Source organism: Strigops habroptila, chromosome 7 (genome assembly GCF_004027225.2).
Source record: "Strigops habroptila isolate Jane chromosome 7, bStrHab1.2.pri, whole genome shotgun sequence".
Classification (NCBI taxonomy): domain Eukaryota; kingdom Metazoa; phylum Chordata; class Aves; order Psittaciformes; family Psittacidae; genus Strigops; species Strigops habroptila.
Window position 1 is genome coordinate 3,981,348 of NC_044283.2, and position 19,995 is coordinate 4,001,342.

General features: G+C 38.3%; 1 protein-coding gene across 2 annotated transcripts in view; it reads left to right on the top strand.

Moving 5' to 3' along the window:
• CTNNA2 (catenin alpha 2) overlaps positions 1-19,995 on the top strand; it is a 500,115-nt gene that overhangs the window by 73,121 nt on the left and 406,999 nt on the right. The window lies entirely within an intron of this gene.

A 19,995-nucleotide genomic window follows, 5' to 3' on the forward strand; every position in this document is an offset into this window, starting at 1 on the left:
AAATGGGGGTTATATTGCCCTTCTTCCAGTCATCGGGAACTCCACCTGACTGCCACAATTTTTCAAATATGATGGACAGTGGCTTAGCAACTTCGTTCACCAGCTCCTTCAGGACCTGTAGATGGATTTCATCAGGTCCCACGGACTTGTGCATGTTCAGGTTCTTAAGATGGTCTTGAACCTGATCCTCTCCTATAGTGGGCCTGAGGTCTTCATTCTCATAGTCCCTGTATCTGCCTTCCAAGTCTTGGGTGGTGTGGTCAGAGCATTTTCTAGTGAAGACTAGGGCAAAGAAGTCATGAAGAACCTCAGCCTTCTCCAAATCCATGGTAGCCAGTTCTCCCGGTAGCTTCCGGAGAGGGCCCACGTTGTCCCCAGTCTGTCTTTTATTTGCTGCGTACTTATAGAATCCTTTCCTGTTATCTTTGACATCCCTTGCCAGATTTAATTCTAACTGGGCCTTAGCTTTCCTAACCTGGTCCCTAGCTTCCTGGACAGCGTTCCTGTATTCTTCCCAGGCCACCTGTCCTTGCTTCCACCTTCTATAAGCTGCTTTTTTCCCCTCTAAGTTTCCTCAACAGCTCCTCATCCCATCCATGAAGGTCTCCTGGCCCTCCTGCTGCACTTCCTTCTAGTCACAGAATGGTTTGGGCTGGAAGAGGCCTCAAAGCTCATCCAGTTCCAACCCCCTGCCACGGGCAAGGACATTTTCCACTAGATCAGGTTGCTCCAAGCCCTGTCCAACCTGGCCTTGGACACTGCCAGGGATGGGGCAGCCACAGCTTCTCTGGACACCCTGTGCCAGCGCCTCACCACCCTCACAGGGAAAAACTTCCTTAAACAGTAAAGAATTTCTTCCTTGACAGTTAAGAATTTTTTCCTTAAGTTCATGATCCTTATGATATAAAGTTATATACTGACCTTTAAATTATGAAATCATAAGCTATACCTGTGCTTGTGAGCATCGTATTATGAGATGTGCACTTCCTTGTTCTAAAACCTTATCTGCTTGTACGAACAGTTAAACTGTGAGTTTTCAGAGAAGGGTTTTAGAGAAATGAGATTTGCAATAGGAATTAATTTTCCTGATTCGTTTCATTTTGCTCTTTAGTAATGAAAATGTATTGTATCTGCTTATGCTAATAGTGAATTCTTTTATTAGAAGGTATTCATGTAGAAGCATAATGAATCCAGTGTACTGAATGGCTGCTGAATATTGAGTTGTTTCCAGGGGATACGTATTAACCTATTCAGTTTTTCCCAGTGAATTACAAATATCTGCACTTTGTAGTGTAGAATGATTAAGCTTTTACTACTCTGCTTGAAATACTTTAATTGCCAGGTAGTATTGTACTTCTCTGAAAAAGCAATTGGCTCAAAAAAATTGAGGGAAATGCAGGCATGAGGCACAATGTATATATTCACTTTTCTGTCTTCTACTCAGTCCATATTCTTTAAATCTGCTTCCTTCTTATGTTCTACCACATAAAATCTCTTTGCTTCCGTAAACCTGTAATATTCATGTTTTTTTTTCTTTTTAAACTGAGGGACTCGGTGTTTCCTGGTATATGCAATATGATACTGTTGACTATTGGAATGTGGCAGATTAAAAAAGTTTGTGGTAATGGCTTTAGCCTTTACAGAAAAGGAAATGGGCTTTATTTGAGAAGTTCCTGTCTTCTGACCTGTCAACTGAAGTACTTGGTAGAGTAACTGAAAACATGGAGGTGTATCATTGGTGTAATACTGAATATGATCAGCTAGTTCATTTTATAATGTAGTTCATGCTCTGCAAAGTAAGCTTTTCTTTCTGAGCCACTTATGTGAAGAATAAATTCACTGTCAAATAGATATATTTATTTGAGTTTCTGAATTTAATATGTTCTAGCTTGTTTGTTCAAGAGTTATCTGGGCTATATCATTTATTTTCAAGCGGAAATAAGTACCACTTTATGCGCATGCATTCTCATTCTGAGCGGATTTTTAACTGCATTATTGCAATTGTCAAGAATTCAGGAAAGATAATTTTTGTGTGTGCTTGTACACAGAACAAGAAAGCTATGTATGTGCACTTCCCCGTGTGCCAGACACATCTGGAGATAGAAGTTTCTGTTTCCTTGCTAGCTTGGTTGGACAAGTAAGAAGGACATAGGAACATTATTTTCTATTTTCATGTGTTGGTTGGTATCTCATTGCTAGAGGATGTTGGTCTCTTTGTTTTAGGGGCTTTCTTCTGTTCCCAGCTTGGTTGCCTGTGTGTCAGGTGTTTTGGGTTGGTCATGTGCAGTAAAGCCAGGTAGAAAGCTGCAGTGTCATATCATGGAGGGTGAAATGTTGGTCTTCTCAGTCAAGGTTAAAGTTAGGAGCCTCAGCGCTTTATTGAATGTACTTCATTATCATTACAGCAGCCTTCCAGTAACTAAAGGGACTGACAAGAAATCTGGAGAGAGTCTTTTTACAAGGGCATTTAGTGAAGCTCATAAATGTGTCTGTGAAGTCAGAATTGTTCTGCTTCTGACTCAAGAGATCATGTATCCTGCTGTAAGAACTTCCATATTCTTCACATAAATCTGTACCTGTAGAGAGGTGTTAATTTTGACATTGTTCTCAATATAAGGGTGCAGAAAGCACAAACTGTCTGTTGTTCAGTTTCTCAGTCATCTTAAAACAGTCTGTGTGTGTGCTGCTGCTGAAGACGCACTCCTTTATTCCCCTTCACCTCTGCTACGGCATATTAGGAGAAAATGCTTCCCTGTGAGGGTGCTGAGGCGCTGGCACAGGGTGCCCAGAGAAGCTGTGGCTGCCCCATCCCTGGCAGTGTTCAAGGCCAGGTTGGACAGGGCATGGAGCAACCCGGTCTAGTGGAAGGTGTCCCTTCCTGTGGCATGGGGTTGGAACTAGATGAGCTTTGAGGCCCCTTCCAAACCAAACCATTCTATGATCATTTCTCAGCTGTTGCTAGTTTGGAGCATTACTTGGAACCAAAAAGGCCAGACCTGGGTTTGAAGTATGCATATCTGCTAACATGGCAGGGCACATAATTTTGTTATTAATATACCCTGTTATACAAATATAAATTCTTGGGGCAGGGTGATCGAAGTTGTACATATTACCATATTGCCTTTGGTGATCGATACAGAACAGTTGTGCAATACATGGAATGGACTGATGCAGCTCAGAGCTATTTCTTTTTCTCTCTCAAAGGACATCTAGTGAGTGCTTATCTGTATTTGTTTTACTTTGTTTTGAATATTATGTAGAAAGCGAGAGATTTTTGTTGGAGGAAAAGGTGGGGGGGGTAGTTTGTGACACTAATACAGTTGCAGCACTTGTAGTGGTCCGTAGGGTCTTTACTCTCCTATAAGAATTGACTTTGTTATTGTCATCTTCTTTCAGTAGATGAACTGCAAGACTGGAAATTATTATTGCAATCATCATCCTAGAGCCTTTGCAGGTGTTTAAATTTTACTGAACAAAAGTTACTAAGCACTTTGAAATTGAAGACTGAAATTTTGAGCTCAATGTAGTAGTTACTGCATAATATGTTAAAAATCTTTAATGAGAGCTTAGTAATGCATATGTTCTTCACACCTCTCAGCCTTTTTCATTGAACTAAAAATGTTCGTGAGTAAAATTGGTATATGCAAGTTACACAACTATGTTCTCAAGTGATTGGCCCTGCAATTTTCTTCTTAGACTTGGAAGAGTATCCTCAATGTGAGGGATTTTGCCTTTTCTGGTTGTGTTTTTTGTGTGGATTTTTGTTTTGCCTTTTTTTTTTTTTCTTCTTAATATTGTTTTGTGACTGTTTTTACAAGCCAGTAGTAGCCCTTCAGGCTACTACTGGGCCAGCAAGGACATTAAACATCTATAGATCATTTATTTTGCATGTCTCATGGAAATGAGCTGGGAAGACCAAAGCATCAGTTTGTTCTGAGCAGTGTGAGTTTTGTGTATAATCAAAGAGTTAAAATGGTGTATTTTTATACATACTTTTGTCAACAGGAAATTCTAAAACAGTTATGTTGGAAACTAAGTCAAAATAAATGAAGACACTTATGTGATGGTTCCCTCTTCGTTAACAGTGTTGGTCCTAAAGCTTTTTTGCCTGGAAGGGGGATGCATCCTACAGAGGTGTTCTGTCTGCAGCCTTTCACTTCAAGTCTGCTGAGAAGCAAAACTGACGTTGGATTGGATGCAATTGGATCTGCAGATGTCTCTGTCAATGCTCTTGTGAGCTTATGCTCATAGGAGTCCTGTTAGGTAGCCAATAATTTGGCATTTACCTCTTCTGGAAATGGAATCATTACTCCTGTGAGGAATGCAAGTGCAAGTTGCTATGAGTGGCATGGCCCTGAGTGCTGGTCAAGAGACCTTTTTGGTCTTGGGCATCTAAAAATCATCACTTGAAGATACATGCTAATGTGCTGTTCGCGTGTAGTTGTTAATCCATTACTCCATTAATTCCTTAATCACTACACTCTGCTGCATGAGACTGAGGACTTCGATGATGCAGCACTTGCACTTGCAGTACTGTTCTCTGTCACTCTACCTTTTATTTGTATTCTGAAGTCTTGCATAGTTTTGAGTGACTTACTAGTAGGTATGTACCGGTCACATCCAATTTGGATTATGGATTCGTTCAATACTAAGTAATGTAAAGAACAGCCAGTGGTCATACCCTCAGTATGTTTTTGAGCATCCTTAGAAAAACAGTTGAACCCTTTATTTTTTGGGTAGTGTTTTCTTCTTAAATCTCAATTCTGAAGAAACATTTGGCTTTCTAAAATGTTTTTAAAAATGTAATAAACTTGGTGCTTCTCAGATGTCTATTCTGATAGCAGAGAAGTCATTGTACAGAGAGTGTTTCTCTGTTCAATATTAGAATTGAGTGTAACTGCAGAGCTGCTACGAAGGACGAAACCTTGACCGGAAATGATTATCTGCTACTGCTTCTGCTGACTTACAGCTTGTGGCTTCCCCCGGACTTGATACCCAGTGTTGGGCTGTGATGGGGAAGCCAAAGGAATCTCTAAGTTTATGTAATGTAGTCTTCTCTTCTCCTTGTCCTTCCGGCCTCTCCTCCAATCCTTTGCTTTTGCCAATTGCTTGGTTTTGTCCCCAGGCAACGTTCTGTTCCAGAATACCAATAACACTTATGAATTGTGTGTCAAGAAAGTCTAATTAAATACTTTTGAACTGGAAGGAAAACTACTTAAAACATTTAAGTTTGCATTCTTTATGGAGTGGAAATTTTGTGGAGAAGCAGGTTTAGAACTTTGGAGGTGAAGATTTTAGTTTAATTTCAGTTTTTAGCTTCTGATAGTAATTTAGTGCAGGACTGTCTTACTACTCCTGTTTGACTAGACCATTTCTGTCTGCTCCTTCAAATACTTCCCTTGACCAAAAAAATTTTAGTTACTATGTGATTACTTAACACGTGACAATTTTTCATCATAATACCTAACACGTAAGTGACAATACCTAACACTGTGACGATTTCTTCTCTTTTCTATTCTTGCTGGTTCTATTATCTGGGTACTCTAGATTCTTTTAAAATCACTGCATTAAAAATATCACAGCTGCTTTTAACCCAGAAATTCTTGTGCCTTTCTTCTGCCACACTCTGTGGTGGCTTATGTTTTTCTCTGCCAAACTCTTAGTAGGTCCTTGATTTTAGAGTAGGTATGTCAGTAGTTTCTTAAGGCTCCCATGGAAACATCTGTTCACTAGGTAATACTTTCAGGCTAGTGTGTTTTGTATTACAGAAAAGGGCAAGAATCACCAGGGCTGCATTTTTTGGTTTAGAATTTCCTGGTATAGAGAAAACTATTTTAGATTAACAGGCTGTTGGGGCTGAATTCATTAGCTGGTTGTATATCGAGTTTCATAAGCCTCATTTAAAGAAGTCTCCTTCATTCATTGGAAAATCAGTCATGTAACAAATGTTCTGTATACTTGGCAGTCTGAACTGCAAATTTAATTACAAATTTTCCATTGAACTGCTGGCAAATACTTAAGTATGTATGCTCTTTATGAGTCAACTCAGCTGCAGTGAGTCAGCTGCTCTTCTAACATCCATGTCTTTCACTGATACGGTCATCAAAAATCCAAGGCTTCAAGGCCACATAGTAAGATATATATTTGAATGTAATATATCCTTTTTTTATACCTCTTTCATCCATCACACTACCCAGTACTGCATAGAACATTATCTTCATTGATTTCCTTATCAGTGGTTTCTGTAAGCTTATATGATGTACATTTTGAGGTTAGATGGTTTGCTATGTAGGTATGTGATACTGTCACTGATATATTTGTCACTGTGGTATCTGAACACCCTGCAAGTAGCTTATTTAGCCAGAAAACAAGTATATGTAATCAGCATCTAATTTCATCAAAGTCCAACAGAGAAGCTTATGCTGGGTTCCTGCATTTCCATTTATGTAGGGTGGAACTATCAAAAAGCAAATTGTTTCATCAAAATGTGCCTTATACTGCATTCATTAAGTTCCACTTTTGTCCACTGAGAATGTGTGGGAAACTTGATATTCATAAAGCCTTCATTAAGATGTATAATTATGTTTTATAGTACTGCATATCTCATTTTTACTTGAGATATTTATGATGTTGCTTGTCCTTGTAAATTTATTTACTGTGTTCTTAATTTAGTAAGTCTTATACAAGATACTGAAGAACTTTACATAAATAACATGATCAGAGGCTTTCCTATTGAGTTTTATTCTTGTTTGACATATTTAGTTACTTAAAAAGAAAAATCTGGATATTTCAAATCTTCCTGAGGCTTAGTAGAGATTTATGTTTAATAGATTCTGGGTTTAGTAAAGATTCTATCTTCATATAAGGTGCATGTCTGCGAAAATACTAGAATTCTACATTACATTTTCCATATTGATCAATTCAATATGTTCTGTTGACCATATCGGTCAATTTTGATTAACCACCTTAACCCTGAATATTCAGTTACTTTTATGGCAAGAGTCACACATAAATCAAATAGTTTTCCTTTTATAGGAGGTCTTTCAGGGGGGTGTCATCTACCATCATCATCCCTCTCCATAAAGCCCCTGCCAATTTAATCATGTTGAATTTGAAAAATATGTATATTTTTTCTCCCATGTAAAACTTTATATGATATTCCCCGGCACATTTTATATTCTAACTTTGGTTCTACCTAGAGCTGAAGTGTATATGAAAGTTCATTATTTATAAGGTATTTATGCTTTCCATATCATATTTATTCATTTAACATACGCTTTATTTTTATAAGTCATTCCACACAGGGAAATATCAGCTAGCAGACCAATTCCCATGCAAGCAGCAGCAAGCTAGTCAGCCCACTGGCAGCTGGTGGGATGTGGATTGTGCTTACTGTGAAGCAAGTGATAGAGAGCTGGGAGAACACAACACTTTTAGGGATTAAGATGCTCATAGAACAGGTACTCACAGAACAGTCTTGCTTATTCTGAGCACTTCATCCAAAATGAAGAAACTACTTTAAGGCTTATCTTCCCAAGGTAAATTTTTATGACAACAATGTTGTCCCTGAGTCTCTTACTAGATTTGTATAAAAGATGGGCATAATGTAGTTGTAATGAAAATCTGACCTGCTTTTGCCTTGCTTCTGAAGTGGCTGATGGTGGGGGGGAACATTCCTGCATGTGACAGATGAGCAGTCTTCTTGCTTCTTGAAAGAAGGGAAAAAAACTGAACAAAAACTTCAGTGTTGGAGAATGCCGTAGGCAATTTGAAATGTTTAGAGATCAGAAGAGAGATTGCTGGTTTGTGAGGTCTTTTATGAGGCGCTGTGGCACTGCAGTGATGATACACCAATATGCTTTGAAATAAATTTTCTGTAAAACATTGGTGTTTCTTTCATAGGCTTTTACTAGTATTTGGTTGGGGGTTTTGTCTGGTTGCCTAGCTCTGGGATACAATTATAATACATTCAAAGTTTACTAGCTAATCCAAAATCAGAATATTTTCAAGCATTACATTGCTATTACTGAGTTATGCAAAAGATGCAGTGATTTTTTTTAGTCTGATATAGGAGACTGAAATTATTAATATTTAAGTATGCTTGAAAGCTAAAAAGTTAGGACAAGATCCAAGATTCTGTGAGCTTTTGAGTTGTTCCTCCTTGTTCATTTTGAGATTTCCTTATTAGAAAGGTGTGGAAATCATTTGGCCACCATGTTTTGGAAAGTGTTTGAAGCGGCAGTAGAAGCAAAACCCACCAAACCAACATTTTCATTGGGCAGCGTTTTCTCCCTCTTACACCTTCAGAAATTACATGTCTATGATGCAAGAGATGGGGATACTGAGTTTCTTTAATGAAAGGGCTATATGATACTGGCAAAATGACATGTTTTGAGTAATATTGATCTGGAAATGGTAAAACCGTTGTTGATCCTCTTCACTAAAATGGAGTGTAATATGTACATCCAGGCTGGGACACTGAGTAAGAGAGAAGATAAATTTTCATGCTAATTTATAAATACTTGAAAACAGAGTATTAGTAGATGGTCTCAAGTCCAGTACTCGCCACTTATGTGTGAGTTCTGGAGTAATTTCTACTTTTGAGTTCTTACAAGTTTCTACTGTTAGCTTCTTAGCCACTGTATTTCTATCTTCCTCATTTACAATATGGTTTCTTATAATCCTGTTGCATGACTGGGATTTCCTGAGCAGTGCGCTGGTTCAGTCTTATTCACTTATTTACGAAAATAATTGAAACTCTGCTATTTCTACTACAAGTACTTGTTTAATGCTAAGTACATCTTTAAGTGCCATCCTGACTACAGGTGTTTCCTTGAAATGGCTTCCTGATAGGAACTGCAAATTTCAGTCCCCTGTTCCTTTTTAGCTCTTGCTTGTTATGTATCAAGTGGCAGTTAAAAAGAAGGCGGGGAGGCATGTTCCTGTTCCTTTTAGCTTGTGACAATGGAAATCAATAAGGCTGTCCTGGGTTGATACTTTTTTTATTTTAACCCGTGCTAAATAAATAGACACTTTTCTTAAGTGGTATAATCTTAATTCCTTTTATAGTTGCATGGCAACATTTGAAACATTTACATTAACTTGGTTGTTAACATGTGACAGTAAATTGCCTATAAAATAAAATAATAAATTAGGTCTTACAAAAGGTTTAGCTTGTGGATTCCACAAGTATACTTAGATTTATTTTAAAATCACACACACTTGTAGAAATTGATTCCTATAGTTAAATGTAAAATCAAGTTATTTGTGTAAATGCAAGTGATTTTTCTTGTGAAGGAATGTTATAGATAAAAGCCTTTTTTAATTGTGTTTTACTAAAAGAGATATTCAAACTTTAAAATCTGTTTTTCTAGATGGTAGAATGAAAATTACATGGTATGACCATATGCAGAGAGTGCAAAAAGGCAATTAAAAATGATGCTGTAGAAGAGGTGTTTGTTGCCATGCCCTGCCACTGCACGTTTGAGTAATGTTGTACATTACTCATTCAGCTACTCTAACCAACCTGTCTTTGCTGTTGTCACCAGCAAATGCAATAGTGGACCCGGGCAGATTTATTACCACTTGTTAACATATCAGTGGAGTTGAACGACCCAGTTGCTAGGCAATTTTTAAACAGATTTTCAGTGGGACTGAATATGTTTTTTTAGTGTTCTGGTAGCCAAGAATTAATTTTTCAGTAGCCAAACATTTAGTTGGTTCTATTGAATTTTTCTTCAAACCTTCTAACGTTATGACACACTGACACAGGAATTACCAGTGCTGTGAGATAGCTGCTGTATCCAGGCAGCCGCTTTTGGAGGTCAGACAAACTTGTAATTGCAAGTCCTGTTAAAAACCAGCAAAACCCCCTCAAGGACAGATACTTTGATAAAAGCTGGTGCTTGTGTGGGCTGTCAGGCTGAGTGGTGGTTTGTCATGTCTCCTGCCTTCACCAGTGTCCAACAGCACATAGTTATGGAAGATTGTAAAGCACAGTAAATGTGTAGAAATTACTGTCTTTGAAGCACTGATTAGCAGGAGCAAAGACTTCCTGACCCTTAGACTTGGGGGCAGAGGGAAGAGAACACAGAGCTCATGAAGGCTTTGCAGGTATCATGAGGTGTGTATGCAGGAAGGAAGATTTTCTCTTTCTTGTCACTCTTCCTCAGGTTTGTGGGGTTTTTTTTGGTTGTTTTTTTTTTTTTTCTTCTTGTTCCATTGCATCTTTTTTTGAGGGGGTGATTTGAGTCTCTGCTGGTAGTCAGCAGCACTTTTTGTTGAGCATTTACAAGGCCATAAGACATGTGGATTCTTGCTATTACCTTCTGTAACAGGGACTACACTTGACCAAGTAAAACTTGGTGCCATGTGTCTGGACTTCATTAAGGCTTTAATACTGCCTGAAATGACGTTCTCAGGAGGAAGCCATGGTTTAGGTGAAACTGCTGTGAAATGAGATTTACTACCAGGTTTCACTGTCAATTTATGTGAGTCAGTTGAATAGTGTTCTGATTTTTTTTTTTAGTATTTAACTAATGGTCCAGGTGATGGAATAGAGACACATCTACTACCTTTGCGAGAGCACTGAGCTGGAGTTGAGGCTGTAAGCGTGCTGGTAGGCAGAATTAGGAGTCAACATAACCTTGGCAAATTGCAGGTGATAATCTGATAATATAGAGTACAGGCAATTAGGAAGCTTTGCACTTGGACAGGCGTAATTAACTGCATAAATAGACGTCAGTGGCCTGCCAGAGTAGAGGAGGCGATGAATGGTAGTGGATCATGGCTGAGCATTTTAAGATCGTGATGATTTACTGAATGGGATTGCACTAAATTCAGCTGTAGGACAGAAATACACCTTCCTGAAAAATAACCCTCCAATGCTTTTCAGCCCTGGGAAGGCTGTGCTGGTCAAGTAAGATGCAAGATGACGTCCAGTTTAAGCAGCACATTTCAATAAAGGTTTGAACAGTTAGAAGGAGTTACAAGTCTAGATAAGAGTGATAAGAAAGATCAGAAGTCTAGAAAATATGACCTGTGAAAAATTGGAGAAACTGGAGCTGTTATCGTACGGAAAGATGATTGAAGTGGAGTGTAAGTGTTCTTGAGTACATGAAAGAGAATGAAACAGTTTCTTCTCTGTGCCTGTAGTGGAGAGGATGAGAACTAATGGACTTAAACTGCGAAGGGGGAAAGTCCGTATAGATGTTGGAAAAAACTTTCTCATGTTTAAGACTAGCAAGGCACTGAAATAGTTTTCCCAAAGAAGTCAGGCAATGGATGGTATTCAAGGTCTTTAAAACTGGAGTAGATAATGTTCTGCCATGCCACTGTTGGGAATGGCAGAGGTAGAACTAGTTCTGTTTTGGGGTGAGATAGCCTAGGTATGTGTGTTACAAATTTTCCACACATATGGTGCCACAATGATTTTTGTTTGTTTTTCTGAACTTCTTTCCTGTTAAGTCTTCGCCTTTTTGACCATCAGTGAGCAGTGGCATTCACAGCATCTCTTTGAACTTTCTCTTGAATAGTGATAGGTTTGTATACATCATTGTTTTTTCCTCACTGTGCATGCCTCTATTTCCAGTATTGAAGTTTATCTACCATGTAATCACTAAACGCAGTGTCTTCTGTGTTTCTTTGTGGTCAGCTTTAATTTTAATATCATTAACATGCTATTGCATTTTATGCATACTGTGTCATCTGTTTCTTTTCCACTTTATTCATGTATCAAACACCAGAATTGTTCTTGAATTCTCCAGGATCTTTCCTGTGTCAGGGGAAGTTCAGGTCAGGTATGAGGAAGTAGTTTGTCCCTGTGAGGGTGGTTAGGCACTGCACAGGTTGCCCAGAGAAGCCGTGGCTGCCCCATCCCTGACAGTGTTCAAGGCCAGGTTGGACACAGGGGCTTGGAGCATCCTGGTCTAGTGGAAGGTGTCCCTGCCCATGGTGGAGGGTTGGAACTAGAAGAGCTTTAAGGTCCTTTTCAACCCAAACCATTCTATGATTCTGTATCCTCTATAAATATGAAGGCTGAAGTATTTCAGCTACAAATCTCTATCAGAGGTGCAAGAGGAAGTAAGAAAACTGATAGAGACCTTTGATCAAAGATACTCTGCATGTAAAATCTTGGGTCCAGGGAACTTGTGTTACATTGTAATTACTTTTATTATTGAGTTATATTATTCTGGGATTTATGAAAGGTTATGACTGCAATCTGAGCAATTTCCTGGAAAAAAATAAAAGGATGTGAACAAACAGAAGGCATAATATTAAGATATTTGTCATAGAGAACACAAGAAAGGTCACAATGCTTTTTTTTGACCTTTTTCTCATTTCAATTCTTAAGATATTTTTCTTTAAGAAGAAAAAGATTGGCAGATTCTACTATTCTAAGAAAACAGTAAGATTTTTATTAACTGTTGGGATTGGGATCAAGGACTGGGTCAAGAATAAAGAACCATAAGGGTTGTCCTCACTCAGACTGATAATCACAAGTGATGAGCAATCAAGCTAACTAAATATTGTGGGAGTCTTCATGGTGTTGCCTGTTTTTCTGAATATTCTCTGCCATCTCTTGAAAGACCAATTCTTTTCTCTGTATTAAAACCAAAGAGGGAATGCGCTTCTGGAGAGTGTATGTGTATGCGTAGGTTTTCATATTTTTATTTCAGCATTGAGACTTCTTATTCTGGTAACAAAGAATTCCCTTCCACTTGGTTTGAAAAAGCCTAATATTCCTGGTAAGGAAGTTCTGTTTTCCCCCCACAGCTGGTGCTCAAGTTTGAGATTAATAAGCAACCTAATGCCTTCTTCAAAATTGGGAAATTTATCAGCTGGAAATAAATCAGCAGACATTCTTCCTGTGGTAACAGCATTTTCAATGGGGACTTTATCTTTGAGTGCAAGCTGTGCCCCCAAGTCATAGTGAAGCAAAGTTCTGATTCATTAGAAAATGCTCAGGCATTATCATCATATGCCTAATGAATAGTGTCATGTATTTGGACTTCAATCTCCTCTCGCCTGTGCTGCTGTGGATCAGAGCTCTGTTGTGCTGTGTACTGTACGAACTCACAGCAAAGCGATTCTTCATACTTTCAAGAGCTTTTCACGCCTTTAGTCTGTGTTGCTTTCCTGTTTTGTTCGTTCCTTGTGCATCTGTCTTTTAAATTCAGCGCAGGGAATTTTTATAAGGCTGTTGAAGAGTGGAGTGTTTGAGACAAAGATGCTCCAAGGGCTGGAGCACCTCTCTTGTGAAGGCAGGTTTAGTTGGACTTGTTCAGCTGGAGAAGAGAAGGCTCTGGGGAGACCTTAGAGCAGCTTCCAGTGCCTAAAGGTGCTGACAAGAAAGCTGGAGAGGGGATTTTGACAAGCGCCTGTAAGGACAAGAGAAGAGGGAATGGCTTTAAGCTGAAAGTGGGTAGATTTAGATTAGACATTAGAATGAAGTTCTTCCCTGTGAGGGCAGTGAGGCGCTGGCACAGGTTGCCCAGAGAAGCTGTGGCTGCCCCATCTCTGGCAGTGTTCAAGGCCAGGTTGGACAGGGCTTGGAGCAACTTGGTCTAGTGGAAGGTGTCCCTTCCTGGTCTAGTGGAATTTAAATGGGAGGGGGGAAAATATCCTTCAGAGCATCTATAAATAGGAAATATTTTGGTTTTGGAAAGTTAATAGGTGTTAAATATTTGCTCGTGCAAGTTAACATTAAAATGAATCAATTTTCCATTAATAACTGATTATATTAAAGATATCATAAATACTTAACGACTTGAATTCTTATTGAGGCTAAAAATATTTAGCAAATGTCGAGTGGATTTCTATGGTAATTTTCTAAGGCTTTCTAATTTGATGTCTTTTTCCTGACTTCAGTTTCATTTGTGATATAAAAGTGAATATTTGAGCCTCTTGAACACCGTATTTCCACCTGCATTTGCCTGTGTAGGAAACAATCAGGTTATTTAGATTTCAGCTTCAAGTTTGGCTGTTGGTGCCAGGTACTGGAAATACTGCAGGACTCTGTGTGAAGTCTGTTTGTAAAATCTGTCATTTTGAGGCAAATCCTGCCTCATTTAGAGTCAAAGTTTGTTGTTTGACACTTGTTTTCATGCTGTAGCATTTTTTTTTTTTTTACTTTATATGCAGTTTAATTATATCTTATCTAATTTGTAGTCAATATTATTTAAGAAAAAATAAACCCCCATGAAACTTTCTGTTAATTTTAATTTCCCAAACAAGCCTTTGGGGGAGAATAGACATACCAATGTCTATTCCATACTAAGCAGCTTCTAGCTCTTCTGGAAATCTGAATGTATTAATAGAATCTGTTCCTGTCTGTCTAATACTGGAGGATATCTCTGGGCTGATTTTAGTTACTTAAGAACGGAACCTTTCCTGCTGATTGTATTTTAATCAATTTCCACACTCTTTGTATTCACAGTCGTGGGTGAGAGTTTCTCAAATTGTTAAAACCAACAATAACAGCAAACCTTGAATACAAAGAGGAATATTAGATAAGAGTGGATGATACCCAGGAAATGTAAATCTTCCTAATTATTCTTCTGTGGCACACTGATGTATTTATCTTCCTGAAAAGAAACATCTCCTGCTATTGAATGTGTATAATGCCTTTCTTAATTTCACATAAATACTTCTGAGAAAGATGTTCGTTCTCTTTAAACACATTCTTCTTAATTGGTGATGTTGTCAAGATGTTTAAGATGTTCATCAGGCTTTACGGAGTTTTTTCATCAGGGACTGTAGTGGTAGGACAAGAGATGATGGGGTCAAGCTTAAACAGGGGAGATTTAGGTTAGATATAAGGAAGAAGTTCTTCCCTGTGAGGGTGGTGAGGTGCTGGCACAGGGTGCCCAGAGAAGCTGTGGCTGCCCCATCCCTGGCAGTGTTCAAGGCCAGGTGGGACAGGGCTTGGAGCAACCTGCTCTAGTGCAAGGTGTCCCTGCCTGTGGCAGGGGGTTTGTAACTAGATGATCTTAAGGTCCCTTCTAACATAAACCATTCTATGATTCTTGTTAGATAACAACAGTGGAACCCGGATTCTCCTATTCTTTCCTTCAGAAATTGAGAAATTTAATAATTCTCTTAGTATATTTCTGAACATCATCACTCTTTTGCAGACCTCTGTGACAGTCTGCTGGGATGAGTGCAGTGAGACTGTTGCTCTTCCAAGTTTCTCTTGAAGTTGTGGATTAGCTCTCAACAATTCAGCGTAAAGCAGTTCAGGTTTTTTTTTTTGTTTGTTTCTGGAGATTGTGTTTTCCTACTTTAGAAACAGTCTGACCAACCGAAAAATTACTTAGCAGGCTTCAAGCTGTTTGTATGGAAATTCAGGTTCTTTGTTTTCATGGTAAAGCATAGAGATTTCAGGAATCTCATAGCTTCTCAGGTTTCAGTGTGCTGAGAGTTTTATTTGGCCTGCAGTATACGCCCTGAGCAGTCCCTTTCCCCTTCCTTGGGAGTCATGATTTGAGATAAGGTGAAACCTGGAATTCAAATGAAATGATGTCAAATATAGTCTAAGGACCTAATTCAATCTAACCTGCATTTAGCTTTCAAAGGAATACGAGTAACTGGCACTATATAATGTAGAACTGCTCAAACTTTTTCAAAAGGGTATTCCATAGGATGTGTTCCATAATTTTTGTCCAGTTCACACATTAAAACCAAACAAACCCCGACATTTATTAGACATGTGCTTTTGCATATCATACTCCCACATCCGCTTCTAAAACCTCTTTCTACCTTTCTGACAGTTTGTCAACACAGTGAATCACATTTATTTGGCCTAGAATTTAATGGAAAACTAGTTCACTGAACAAAGGCCTTCAGACTTAAAAAGATATTTTTAATACTAGATGGTTTACTTAATAAATAGTACCACATAAGTGTAATTTGTAAGACTGATATTTAATCTTGAATCCTTAATCCTAATACTCAGGAAACACCTTGTAGTTAGTGCTCTACCATGAAAACTTGGTGTACAAAAAAGGTTTGCATGGTTTTTTATCAGAGAACTTGAGGCCAAAAGTAATAAAACAAAGTAAAAAAATTGGAGCAAAAGAGCAAAATCAGCTTGGGGTAGAATTGTCCTTGAACTTTTAAATGCAGTGTTATAATGGATAAGAATAGAGTCTGAATGTGTTGACCTGCACTAAATGCATGAAAGTTCATTTTCTCCTTCTACTGTTATTGTATTTTAAATGTCAAGTTGACCAAAGGAAATTGCCTTGAAGTCCAAGATTTACATATTGAATGGAAAAAGTGCAAGATCATAATTTTTTGATAGCTACATCCTGAGCAGCATCTAACCATTGAAGTAATACAATCAATCTTTGCACAAGGGCTCTTACTTTGGCTGACTAACATTGTGTTATTATTTATGTTAAGCCATTTGTAGTCAGGCAAAACTGTAAGGAGAAGTATGCTTGATTGTAAATTCACAGTAATTGGCCATAGTGGGCTTTGCAATAGTTTAACTCAATTAATTTGTCAATAAGAGAATTTATTTGAGCCAAGTGAAAATCCAGTATGGTTTTGGTCTGCTGGTGTAGCAGGATCAGGAGCTGCAAGTCATAGACTCTAGTTCATGATAGGCCAGTGCTGTTGCCCTACGAAATCCCTGTTGAGGCTGCAAAGTGTAAAGCAGCCATGCTTATGGAAGCATGGCTAATGGAGAATCAGCAACAATTTTCTGGCAGCAAGATCTGGCCTCAAGTACAGTTTTATAAGAATCCAAAATATACAGCATTGGTTTGCCTTAGGCTTTAATCTCTCTCTTTGAAGACCTTCAAAACTTCATATGTTAGCAATAAAGAAACGGTTTCAATCACAGGCTGAACACATGATTCTGTTATCCTTGTGGTTAATTCCCACAAATAAAAATGTATAGAATTTGCCTAGATAGATAAATCTTAGTGAAACTGATGTTCAGTGATGTGTAGTGATTCAACAGCAAAATTGCCTGTTGTTAGCTGCTTCTAGAATGTACCTAAGTTTATATGTTGCACCATATAAATGTAATTTTCATTACATTTATAAGGGAATGCTTTCTGTAGCAACTCTGAACTGTGTGCTTCACAAAAAAATAGAAGGAAAATTAGGCTGGTTTTTTTTTTTTTTTGATAATGATTTTCATATTTTGATAATGATGTTCATATAGCTTAGAATAGCAAAACTGAGAAGTTACCTAAAAACAATGCAGGCGATGCATTCATATTTAACTGTAACTCTAATGGTTAAAAAAATCAGGAAATTCATATTATTTCATTGTATCTAAGATAAAAATACACAAACAATACCCAAACCAAGTATAGATACGCTCCTAGAAACAGCAGTCACAGTACTTAGCCTAATGTGCAATCTCTCAAGTGGCAGAGTGGAAGAATTTATATGTTTAGTTTGACTGAAGATTTTTCTTTTAATCTTTTGCTGTACTTTCACTGTGGACCTTAACAAACATTTCCACTCATAGATAGTAATCTTAATATTCCCAATCTAATCTTCTAGGTTGTACTGCAGATCATATTTTTACAAGCTGTTACACATTCCCTATGATAACTGCCTGAAACCTTCCATATTGTACATTCAGGTGTATTTATTGAACAAATTCTTTGTCTTTTGCGAGTCAGTTCTTTCATTTTTCTAGTTAGCGATGCATAAATGTCTACTCACTCTCTGCATTGCTCTTAAGATGAAGCAATTAAACTGCACCCTCAAAGACTATGTTAGGAGATGTTCCACATGTCTAGTAGTGTACTATTCTGTTCTTGCGCAGTAGTTAGCGGCAGCAGCAAATTATGTTACAGAACAGTTCTTTCTGCAACAGTTACGTTGGAGAATTTTGGCATTTTTGAAAGGCTTCTCTTTCCATAATTAAAGAAAACACAGTGAAGAGGTGCTTGTTAGGAAGCTAGCTGGAGAAAAGTTCTACTTTTGAATAAATTCTTAGCAGTGATAGGCTACTGAGATAATTGGTGTAAAAATGTAATATGAAATTGTAAGGATAGCATCCTTGTTAAATAGCTTATTGTGAAAAATAAAGTTGAAGTCTAGATACTTTAGTTGTAATACATTTGTTTTTTAGTAAAAATCTTATTTTGTATGCCTTTGCTTCTGCCAGAATGAGTTGAAAACCAACTCAATGTCACTTTCTGTGTTTCAGACATAACAACTTCTCTTTGGCACCTGCTGTTCTGTTCTGCCAACTGCCACTTACTGCTGGGAATGTATATATATCTATCAGACCTTTTCTTTTACATCTCTAAGACTTTTATTGGCTGTCACTGATGGTTGGGTTATTTCCCCTCAATTTTCATTTTGTTCTTCTCCACATGGTTAAGTGTAATCCAAAGTTATTGTTACGGTGTTACTATTCAGACAATTGATGGTGATAGTAGTAATGGTAAGAGACAGTGGGTTAGGAAGGACTATTTCATTTGCAGCAAAAAGGGAAAGCAATTCTATCTCTTTGGGGAAAACCACAAACCCAAATTCAGTTATCAGGTAGGCATACAAATGCCTACTACTGTGGTGATTAGAAAGGTTTAGGTACCATATGCAGCAGGCTAATTAGATGTATTACTCAAGGGTTTGTTGAAACAATGAGAAAATTGTTGATGTCTACTCAACTTGATCTATCTATGGAATGTGTGGGACAGAAGTAGCTGCTAGTTCTGTGTGGGAGGATGTTGCTGTTCTCCATTATTCTGACCAAAAAAAAAGAAAGATCAGCAGAAGGAGTACAGAGATGGTTTCTGTTCCTGGCAAATCCTGGGTGAAAGCCAGATGATGGTGATGACAACCTCCAGAATAGGTGCAAGTACACACGAAGAGGGAAATAACTCCATGTTTCTAGTTTGCCCAAAGGTGGTTTCTGGAAAGGTTCTCTTTTGTCATGTTTGGAATTCTGTCTCTGAAGAGGCTGTTTGAATTAGCTAGTTGTATTGCCATGGCAGGTCCTCAGTGGTGAGATTCTGAAATAAAATTATATTCTGTGCCATCATAGCCCAGTACCCTTTTAATACATGGATTGTGCTCTACTGAAAAGTAATATCCACCCCCACCGTCCCGGCCCAAACGGATGATGTGGTGACCATCAAAATACACCTTTGAATCTTGTATTAGTTGAATAGTAAGAAGTTGAAAGCTCAGTCAGTTGCTATTAAAACAAACCAGAAGAAACAAATCAACCTTTCAACACTCAAATGATTTGTTTGCAATTGTAGTCTTCTATATTTTTTTTTTTAGGATTGCTTTCTTTCCTGTATTGCTGTGCAAAAGGTACACAATAGAGAGAAGGTGTCAAAGGGTAGATCTTGACTGTAGATGAAATACAAGTTTTGCCTTTTAAGCCTCTCTACAATGTATAGGAGATAAGCGGAATACAAAGCAGGTCAGAAACTAGCTGGCCTTCTGGACTTCAAGAGTAGTTCTGGGCAGCCTGATCTAGTTAGAGATGTCTCTGCTTATTGCAGGGGGGTTGGACTAGATGACCTTTGAAGGTCCTTTTCAACCCAAACTGTGCTATGATTCTAGTGGTCAAAGACTGGTGGCCACCAGTTGCCAGGGGCATTCTACAGGGCTTGGTGTCAAGCTGGTATTGTTTTTAACATCTTGTCATTGTTTTGGTCAATGGGGGTGAAAAGCACCCTCAATAAATTTCTAGGCAATGCCAATCTGGGAGGAAGTTTGGTAGGCTCAAAAGCTAGGGCTGTCATGAGGAGTATCTTAACAGGCTAAGGAAATGGGCTGACAGAAGCCTTATGAAGCTCAACAAAAGGCATTGCAAAGTCGTGCAGAGGGATGGAATAGTCTGATATCATGTTGTGGGCTGGGACAGGCTGCCTGGGCACTGCTCTGCAAAAAAAAGATGTAACAGTTATAATGGACAACAAATCCAAAACATGAGACTGGAGATCAACATTGTGGGAGAGAAGGTCAGACTTCTACAGAGCTGTTTTGGTGGGTTCAGCATAAGCA